Source organism: Mastigoproctus giganteus, chromosome 1, assembly GCF_048544385.1.
Source record: "Mastigoproctus giganteus isolate SK-2022 chromosome 1, ASM4854438v1, whole genome shotgun sequence".
NCBI lineage: Eukaryota > Metazoa > Arthropoda > Arachnida > Uropygi > Thelyphonidae > Mastigoproctus > Mastigoproctus giganteus.
In genome coordinates this window covers 236443259-236454448 of record NC_143575.1, presented here as the reverse complement: position 1 = coordinate 236454448, position 11190 = coordinate 236443259, and the positions used below count along the sequence as shown (strand labels likewise).

At 38.9% G+C, this 11190-nt stretch overlaps 1 pseudogene; it reads left to right on the top strand.

The window, feature by feature from the left end:
• Positions 1 to 8425: 8425 nt before the first annotated feature.
• On the top strand, positions 8426 to 9217 carry LOC150091665 (protein ZBED8-like; annotated as a pseudogene).
• Positions 9218 to 11190: the final 1973 nt, after the last annotated feature.

The following is an 11190-nucleotide window of genomic DNA, read 5'->3' as shown; positions in this document are numbered from 1 at the left end:
AGAAATCCAGACCGTTAGGAAAGTCGAGGCAAATCCTCTCTCTCTCTCTCTCTCTCTCTCTCTCTCTCTTTCTCTCTCTCTCTCTCTCTCTCTCTCATTGCCCCCTTGCCCGTCGTAATCCATGCCTGAACGCAACCCAGCTATTCGGATGCTTTGCACAACAAAGACATAGATTTCAACCCAAACCATCAGATGTGTGCAAGCAAACAGACGGGCCAAAATGTCGCACATCACGTCAGAATACAACGTTGGTGCGCAGAACAAAATATCGCAATGGACCACTAGTCGCACTTTGTCGCGAATGGGCTACAACAGCCGACGGCCACATTGCGTACCTTTGTTATCAATGAAGAACAAGAGAGCACGCCTCCTGTGGGCACAGCAACACCAGCACTGGACTATCGAGGATTGGAAAACAGTTGCTTGGTCTGACGAGTCGAAGTTCCTGGTGCATCATGTTGATGGAAGGCTCAGAATTTGGCAAAAACAACATGAATCCATGGACCTGTCACGTCTGACGACTACTGTGCAACGTGGTGGAGGCAGTGTTATGGTGTGGGGAATGTTTTCTTGGCACACGTTGGGTCCATTGATATCCATAGATTCACGTCTGAATGCCATATCTTACCTAAACATCGTTGCTGACCAAGTGCATCCGTTCATGTTGACAGTTTATCCTCAGTCAGATGGTTACTTCCAGCAGGATAATGCGCCGGTGCACAAAGCCCGAATCACTATGGAATGGTTCCAGGAACATGACAATGACTTTTCTTTGCTGCAGTGGCCCGCTCAGTCCGCGGATCTCAATCCTATTGAACATCTTTGGAATGAGCTGGAAAGGGCTGTTCGTGCAAGCCGACACCTCCGTCGAATCTCAAGGAAGTGCATGACACACTCATGTCTGCATAGTACTCCATTCCTGCACAACGTTTTCAGCATCTTATTCAATCCATGCCTAGACGAATTCAGACTGTTTTGAAGGATAATGAGGCTCAACACGCTACTAGGTAGGTGGCAGCACAGTGTATATACAAATTATGAAACCAAATTATGATATTAGGGTCCCCTGTAAATGATTACATCTACCCATATTTATTTTGTCAGTAAATTGCTTGTGTTCTCTGGTCGATTTGCCTGTTGGCTGGACGAAAAAATCCCAGTTTCTAGGGGGAAAAAACTTGCAATCTACGCCTGAGACCGACTAACTCAGCCACGGAGTGAAAAAAAATCCACTAAAGTTCCTCGCGTCATCAACAGGATTCGAACCAGGGCATTTTGGGGAGGACAGTGACGATACCACTGTGCTACTGTGCAATAATAATATATATACAGGTATGTGTAATAAATTATGGGTGGCACTAATATAATAATTTGATTCCGTCTGCCACTTCCCGGCTTCAAATCGTCCAACGGCCCGCCATCTCAAAAGAATTATCTAAATGACGATGACTTGCCATCCTGAGTACTGGAGATGTCGCTGTCCCACTGAGTAAACCAAAAAACAGGAATAAAGTAATGTGATCGCAACCTGTGTTTTTATAGGCATGAATAATTTGCGTCATGTGCGGCTCTGTATGGTGTAGATAGATTTCTATTGAATATTAGGAATTTTGCATTCCAGGATGCCTATTATATCAAATATTCACCATCGGCAATACTGTTCACAATAAAACATTCAAGAAAAATATTTTCTCGAGCAGTGTATATTCGTGTAATCAAACTCCGCACTGGGATGAAACCACAAATAATACTTCCTCGTTTGACAAGGTCCTAGTCTCTGGAAATGTATACATTCACGCATGTACACTCTTCAATCAGCTTTGCATTCGAATTGGGTGGCTCAACTAAGCCTACAACGATAAACTGATCACAGCATGAGAATTCCAGCTTCTCTTGTGGTCTAACTATAAACTTTATTTCATACTTGCTGTAACAATTGCAGAATTTGAAAATGCACACGACTTCAAAAAGCTGTTTCTTTATATACACTGATGAGCCAAAACATTATGACCACCTACCTAATCTGATGTTGGTTCACCAAAACAGCTCGTACCTGGCGAGGCATGGACGCTACAAGATTTCTAAATGTGTCTTGTGGTATCTGTAACCAACACGTGACCAGCAGATGCTTTAACTCCTGTAAAGTCCGTGGTTAAGACTTCGCAGATCGGAGTTGCTGTTCCAAGACAAACCACAGATGCTCGTTGGGATTGATATCTGGAGAATTTGGAGGCCAGGGCAGTACCTGGAAGTCTACCTCATGTTCCGCGAACCAGTCTTGAACAATCCGGGCGGTGTGGCATGGCACATTATCCTGCTGAAAGACGGTACCGCCAGAGGTGAAGACCGTTGCCATGAAAGGGTGTACCTGGTCAGCAATGATGTTTAGGTAGGCATAGTGGCATAGTGTTTGGGTAAGGCGCCACCTGCGGTTTCCCACATCTGCGCCATCAATACTCTTGTGATATATATAGAACTCTGTAAAAGCCAGAAAAAGTGTAGTGTGAAGAGTTTTGTGTTGGGTTCTGTTGTAATGTTCTGGCTTCTTAGCCGCAGGGCTTCTAGTGGGACTCCACGTTGCCCGCCACCACCATTAGGAGGTGAGCCAGACTTCCACAGTACTCTGGTTGCTCTCCGTCAGGGGCTTCTGACGGAGAACGAAAAAAATGAAAAATAAAAAAAAAATAATAATAATAAAATAAATAAATAAAATTTTAAAAAATTATAATAAATAAAAAAATGGTGAGATTGAATGGGGAAGATAGTACGAGAAATGGAATCAAAGTGGGAACAAGGAGGAGAAATGGTAAGTGATGGGAAAGAAGGTATCCTCCAGCTGAGCAAAGAGGTGAGGAGGATAAGTGGGAATCACCCCTGGCATTGGGAGCCCACCCACTGCCAGGAAAGAAAACAGTTTGCAGAACAAGGGAGGTCTGCAAAGGAGAGTGCCATGTTGTCATACCACATCTGGCAAGCCAGATGATGTTTAGGTAGGTTGTGGTAGACGTCAGAGTGCCCGACACATGGATGACTGGATCCAGGATATCCCACCAGAACATCGCCCAAAGCATGACACCATCGCCACCGGCTTGTGTTCGTCCCACAGTGCATCCAGGCGCCATCAGTTTCCCAGGTAAACGACACACACGTACCTGGTCGTCCACATGGTGCAACAGGAAACATGATTCATCAGACCAAACAACCTTTTCAAATCACTCAAGGTCCCGTTTCGATGCTCGCGTGTCCATTGTAGGCGCTGTCGCCGGTGAACCGTGGTTAGCATGGGCACTCGGAGTGGCCTGTGGCTACACATCCCCATTTTCAGCAGGGTTTGTTGTTTGTTTATTGTTTGGTTTGTAGGAGCATTAGCAACTAAGGCCATATCACTCCGGGGATATGCGGTGGTCATTCCCTGACCTTTCCGCATCCTCCGTATTTGGTGGGCACGGGCTCGAACTCAGCAGGGTTCGATGTACTGTGTGTTGTGACACATTACTCCCGTACCAGCATTCCAATTACCGGTGAGTTGCACCACAATCGCTTCAATTATTTCGTTGCCATGTACCATCCGGGAGAGCCTTCGCTCACCTTGAACCATTCCTCAGACCACTTTCGGTAGGTACTAACCACGGCTGACCTTGAGCATCCCACCAGCCGTGCAGTTTCGGATATGGTCTGACCCAGTCGTCTGGCCATTACAATTTGGCCTTTGTCAAACTCGCTTAAATCCGCTGCCTTTCCCATCTGAAGAACAAGAGTAATACTGATTAACGGAGCTTAGTATCAGGTGTTTTTTATACCGTGTCCTGACCCGCGCACACACCATAGTTCACCTGCAGTTGCTTCGATTTGCATAATGACTCACTGGTCATAATGTTTTGACTAATCGGTGTATGTGAACGAAGAATAACTTTGTGAAGATGGTAACAAGAATTATTTCGTCGCCAAATTTCTGGTACACCTACTCTTCTTCATCCCAACAGGCCTGCCATTTGCAACGAGTTTTCCCTAAGCACTTTTCTCTAAATCATCCACTAACTAGGCTGATCTTCTGACTTCATAAAGAATAAGAAGTGAAGTGAATTGCATCCCCCAATCTGATTTATGTGATATCGGGTATGCTGCTGAAATCATTTCGTTCTGTTTATTGAAATCCTTCTTAACAGTATAGTGGTTTCGGCGGTTGTCACTCTTTTGGAGACGCCTGGGTTCTAGTCCCGTTGGAAACAGGAGGAATTATTAAAGACCTGTTCAATCGGGCTGTAGTTTATTAGCGATCTTGGAGAAAATACGATTTTTCTTCGTGAGTTATTCCTGCTTAGGATCGCACAATATGCAGATTGGTTGAATTCGTACGCTTATAGACACAATATCTTGAATGCTGATGAACCTTAAAACTAATAACTAGTTCATTCAAATACACAGATTAGGATGATATTAGGACAGGACCTTCATAACCGCTAACAGCAGTGAAATCAAACTATAAAGTGTGACTTTAGGTCTTTCATAATTAATAATCCCAAGCCCGAGACTCTTGTTGGTCCTAATCACTAATAAACAAGCTATGTGTATGCTTAAAGTAATATAAATGGAAAATTCAAAGTAGTAGTCCTACTTAAAATTATACCTTCATTCTAAGATTGTATAATTAAAGCCAAGAAAGGTATGCCTAGCGCTTGATCGCTTCACCCTCATCTGACATTGTTGAAAAGGTTTCTCTCATAGTATTTCAACTGCATTCGGGGCAGGCATTGATAGTGGACGTTCTGTCCACATCGAATACGTTTAATTCATGTCGTATTATTTATTTATTTTATTTGGTAACATGGCTGAGATAATCGGTTTTGGCAGAGTGTAGTATGGACTAAACAGAAAGAGCAAATTTTTCATCCCTCAAACATAACCGTAAAAGAATATACGCAATTTCAGACAAGATATATGCTGGCCCAGTGCCTCATTCCAAACAGCCCAACCTAACTTTAGAAAAATTTGTATCTGAGAAATTTCCATTTGCAAGCATATTTCCTTAGCTTGTCTGTCCAAATTTATCTCTGGCTACCGCACTTCCTTCCTCCTTTCTGTGTCTATTAAACGATATCCATTCTGTAGCCCCATCTATTATTCTTCACTGTAAACAAATATCCTATTCATTTCCAATATAACGGATCTATCATAATACTTATTAGCAATTTTATATTATACTTAACAAACTTTACACCAGATGACACTGGGGTAGCTGCTAGAGGAATCCGAACGAAACACTTTTAGGTCGTAGGACCTTCAAATCCACTGAAACATGAGATAAAAAGCATCAGCTGTGTTCATCAACAGCTGTGCAATTACCCGTGTAAACAGATTAGCAATTGCTTTGATGAAAATGTTACGAAATGGAAATATGAGTTAGCTATCAACTTATGACATTATCAAAGTTAGCCAGCTTTCAGCTCTTCTATTTTCATTCTGTGATAACAGCAGAAATTACTCAAGAAATGGGGAGAGGAAAAGAAGTAGAAGAGTCAAAAACAACGGAAAAGCAAATTAAAGAAAAATAATCGTGACTAAGATTTTCAACAGAATTTCAATATCATAAGCAGTGGCGTAGTTAGAATATTTAGACCCTATCGAAAGATCACCGAAACTTCTCCCCCCACCCCCCATTTATCTTTATTTTTATTAACATGAAAAGTCCATGCCTTAATAGTAAAAATATTATTTATAATGTGCATTTTAAGTAATATCCAACAAATTTAAATGATAAAAAAACTGATGTACTCCTATCATCAAAATAAGCAATTTAATAATCTGCAATGTCATAATTTAAATATACATATGTTTTAAATACCTTTTATTCTTTTTTATATATCATTTATATATAAAAAATATATCGTTTATATCTTTCATTATATTTTATCTATTTTATTCTTTTTTTATTATTGTTGATTATTTTTATTCTTTTTATTTAATTCATTATTATTTTTAATTATGTTGTGTTTCATATTGGTCCTTTTTTTCATATTGATTAATTTTTTTATAAATAACATATGCATATAAATAACTTCATTGATCTATTTTTAAACATATTTTTGTGACATTCTGGAAAATTATCTGACAAGTGCACCTCATTTAACATTGTCTAACATTTAAAAAAAAAAAAAAAAAAAACTTCTAAAACTATACAAGAATCAAACGAGTATATAAATATAAAAACTAAAATAAAATAAAACTATCCTAATAAATAAAAATAAATAGCTATAATATAATATAAATATATTTTTGTTCACGATACTAGAGGCTTTATTGTAAGCCGAGTCCCTACCCCACCCCACTAACCAATTATTCTCTGTACTAGTTCACACAGTCAGAATCCTGAACCTCAAACACTTTCAAGCCTCATATATAAATTATATTAATTATATTGTTTTAATCGGTATTAGGATTGGTCAAATACAATTCCTATCTAGGTCTCCGAGGTATAATAAATATAGGGGCTCACATCTGGTGAGTATGGGCTTGGCACACCCAGGGTCCTGAGTTGGATATCATCATTCTTCTTTCTTGGTGATTCTCTTCTACTTCTGACTCTTATTCTTCTCTCTGTGTCTCTCAGGGTAACTCAGATTTTTTTTTTTTTTTTGGCTGGTGCAGAAAAATTTTCAGGCTTTCCTTGCACCATATGGCTAAATATAATAATTATTATTATTGAATAGTTAATAGGGTGAAACTGTACATTATTTTTGTTCGAGCTATACTAACCGTTCACCGTTATTTTGCTTGAAACGATGAAGATTCTGTTAACAATTCTTTTAAACTCAAAAGCAATTCTGACAATTGCAGCCTCATATAAACTTCAGTTTCGTAATTCTTCAGTTTTCTTTATTTATTCAGTGAAATTTCTTCAGTTTATTTTATTTCACGATTTCGTTAGAATATTATGAATAACAAAAATATTTTCTAAGTACAAGAAAAATTAATATAACCAAACAATTATTATTTATGTCTATATACGTATATAATTTATTGTAACAAAATACTACGCATTTACCAGAATCGTCTGTGTGAAATACCAAAGGTTAGAAATTATTATCAATCAAAAGATAGAACAAACACGCGCTATCTAATAGTTCTAGCGCTTGCTGCTAGAGCAAGTAAGGCAATGCATCTCTCATTTGCCAGGGTAATATGTCACGTAACTAAACTTTAAGGCCCAAGCTAATTAGCAAGTAGCACTTATGTTACTGGTGATTATTCATTTTCTAATCATCTGCAATTCTAATTGACGTTTCTATATAAGAACAATATCCACTATGCTCGGAATTTAAATCTTAAATAAAGTGACCCAACAGGTTAATGGTACTGTGATTTACAGAGGGACAATCTGGTATGTGCTACAATACCGGTCGGATTATAACGATCACGAGAACGTGTTCCCTATTGTTTCAGTATCCGACAAGATATTTTCCATCTGAAGCCACTCACCTCATATTATAACGCTGGTCGTTAACCTCTGTTACACCTGACTATTCTTCCCGTTTGCTTTTTTTATTATATTCTTTTTGAGCGTCTGAAGATAATCTCCCAGTTATAGCTGTGGGAAGAGCAACTTAAGATTCTGTGGTCAGCCGGCCCACAAGTAGGCGTGTAACAAGTGTCAACGTGTTTCAGAATAACCTTTTGAAAATTTGCCAGTATTTGTAAATGTACATACCCGGTTTAAAGCAGAAATTAGAAGCTGTTATACGGACGCCCACGCACATACGTGATATCTTGTCGGTATTGATGATTAGTAGCGACAAATGGTAAAAGGAAGCAAGCTTATACAGCATCAACAAAAAAATCTCATCACCTTAATAATTTGTCAATCCTTTCTTAAGGTTTGTTTAAGGAATTAAATCCTTCGTTAAGTTTATTTATTTAAAAACCTACTTCCACAACGCCAGATGGAAGTTTTAATAATCAATCACTACTTGACTGAAAGCAAATGTTCACATATTTATCTTTCAACCATCCTTTTTTAATTTAAATTTATGTCCCCTTATGTGTTGTCCAAGATATTCTTTACAGAAACGATGAATGTATACTTTAGAACATTGATTCCGAAAGTGGGAGCTACCGTCCCCTTGGGGGAGCTAGAAAACTCAAAGCGGCGCTGGAAGGTAGGGGGCGTTGGAAGAAAAGGGGTAAAGAATACAAATCGATACCTCATACGCATAAAGTTATGTCTGAAAAGCTGGTTTTACAGTAGAGCTGTTTGAAGTTCAAATATTTTCCATTTTTCTGATTTAAAGAATTCTATTAACATAAATTTATTTTGAAACAAAAAGCTTAGCATTAAACTTCACACAACCTTACTGTGAAATCAGCTTTTCAAGCATACGACTTTATGTGTAGGAGGTTTCGAAATGGCGCTTCTCGCATTCGATGTAACATGGCCCGAAAACACGCGTCACAACCATATGAATTGAGCAGACTCAACAGGACTAAACACTGGTTGTCGAAGGGCGCCTGTCTAAATCGCTTTTATAGTCTTTTTGAGACAGTTTTAGAATTCTTTGAAAAGAAAGATGCTTCCCTACAAGACAACTTGGAAAAGTTTAAAAGTGACATAGCTTATATGTCAGATTTATATTTCAAGTTTAATGAAATGTATTTGCAGCTGCAAGGAGATGAACTGAATTTGATTAAAACGAAGGCCGTTAACATCTGCATTTGTTTCAAAGCATGTTCTGTTCAAACGCAACTTGGGAAGTGGAGAATTTTTACCAGTTTCCGAGTCTTTCAGCACTCAAGGAAATTACAGAAATACATGATGATGACATTCAAGTCTACCGTCGTCATTTGGAAGCATCACATAAGGATTTTTCCGAACGATTTGAAGATATTCTCGCCATGAAGATTCCGGATTGGGTTTTAGACCAATTTTCAAGTGTTGAGGAAACAGTTATGCAAATACAAGAAGAATTGATTGAATTAAAAACCAAAGAACAGTTTGAGATCAAATTTAAGAACGGGTACCATCGTTTCTGGTTGTAGCTACAAATTACAAATCTTTATCCTGGATTATGGACCGTTGTGAAAAAGTTCCTAATTGCGTTTCCACCGTCCTATTTAGTTCAACGTGGATATAGTGCCGTTATGGACCTTTTGACGAAACCGACTACAAATAGTGGAACGGGGCGATTTAAGAAGGCTGCTTACTAATATTGAGCCAGATGTGTAAAATTAATCGTGGCATCAGACCCATCCTGCACATTAATTATTTTTATATTAATAAATCAAGTACTTTTAGATACTGTTGTACAATTATATTTTTGTTTATAAAATAAATGTTTAAATTTTAAACAGTTTTTTATTCAATTTTAATTTTCAATGTATCATTTTTGACTGACTTTATGGGGGGGAGGCGCTGATGAAATATATGCTCTAAAAGGGGGCGGTAGTCCGAAAAAGTTTGGGTAGCCCTGCTTTAGAACATACTACAAATATACTGGTGTTCAAAGAAAGTGCATCATCCCTTAAAATTGTAATTATTGACCGATTATCATAAGTACAAGTTTGTTAAAATTAAAGTATCCCTATGTAGAGGGCTTTTGGAGTGAGTTATAAGGCTCGTACTGAAGAGAAATTTTGACAACAGGTAAAATAAAGAATGCTCTCACCATTTATTGGAAAAAAACAAAAATAGTTACAAAATTTGTCACTGTATGGCGCGCGTAACTATCTTACGATTATGCAAATAACGTAAGTTATTTTCCATAATCGTAAGTTATTGCCACAGCGCCACTAATCAGCTCTACTGTACTATATAAAAGCAAAGTAGTCTCGTCAAAATCATACAGTAGATGTTTGCCTGCACTATGGCAACAATGCTAACAACGTTGCAGAAAAAGGCGCTATTAGTAGTAGTAGTCGCATGTGATGCAAGAAAGCAAGTGTATGAGCTTATGCAGCATCAGCCAAAAAAAAAAAAAAAAAAAGATTGCGAAATTTTAAGCGACAGGACATCTTGGTGTTCAACCGGGATAGAGGTCGAAAACGAGTGGACTCCTCTCTCTTGTACAAGATGTGACTATGGCTGTCGTGCCACATTCACTGTTTCTCGTGAAGTGGACATGCCGTATTCCACTGTAAGGCTAGTATTGCATCAGATGTTGCGGTACTGTCCTTACAAGATACACATGCCAAAGCAGCTAAAGTATGATGATGCAGATATTCGTTCCACATACGCACTTCAGTTTCTGGCGCGAAGACAGTGGATATTACTTGACCATGGAACATCCTTTGGAGTGATGAAGCCCACTTCTGCTTAAATGGACAAGTGAATACGCACAACTGTCGCATTTGGGCAACAGAAAACCCTCGAGTTATCCAAGATGTCCCGTTGCATTCTCCAAAAGGGACAGTGTGGTGTGGATTTACGGCCACATTCATAATTGGGCCATATTTTTTTGAGCAGGTAACACCGACTGGACAACGAGATTATGAAATGTTGGCAAATTTCGAAATATCAGAGCTGCAACAACGTGGGTGCCTTCAGAATACCATATTCATGCAAGGTGGTACCACCCCACATCCACCGTTGTGTCCAAAGATTGGTAAGGCAACATTTTTTTTACAGACGAACGGGTCATCAGCCGTTGTTTCCAGACATCTTGGCCACCCCGATCACCGGACCTCACCCCATGCGACTTCTGGTTGTGGGGTTTTTGAAGAACCAGATGTATCGGGAAAGTTGTCAAACTCTGGCAGATCTGAAGGACAGCATTAGACGTCATGTGCTGGCTCTTCCAGTTGACACGTTACGTTCTGCTATAGAAAATGCTGTTCTTCGAATGGAAACTATTTTTGACCAAAATGGAGGGCACATTGAACAATTGTAACGCAATTCAAGTGATTTCTATTGCCACAGCGCCATATAGGGACAAATTTTGTAACAATTTTTTTTCCCCAATAAATGGCTAGCGAATTCTTTATTGTACCTGTTGTCCAAATTTCTCTTCAGTACGAGCCTTAGAACTCGCTGCAGAATCCTCTACATAGGGATACTTTAATTTTAACAACCTTGTATATGGCGATATTTCTTACAGATTGCATCAGATAAGATTGACACGCGTAGGTGATGACGTAATATTGCATCAGCTGTTATTTTCAGCTATATAAGCACGCTCTGCAAGAGTTGCAGCCATTCCTTGC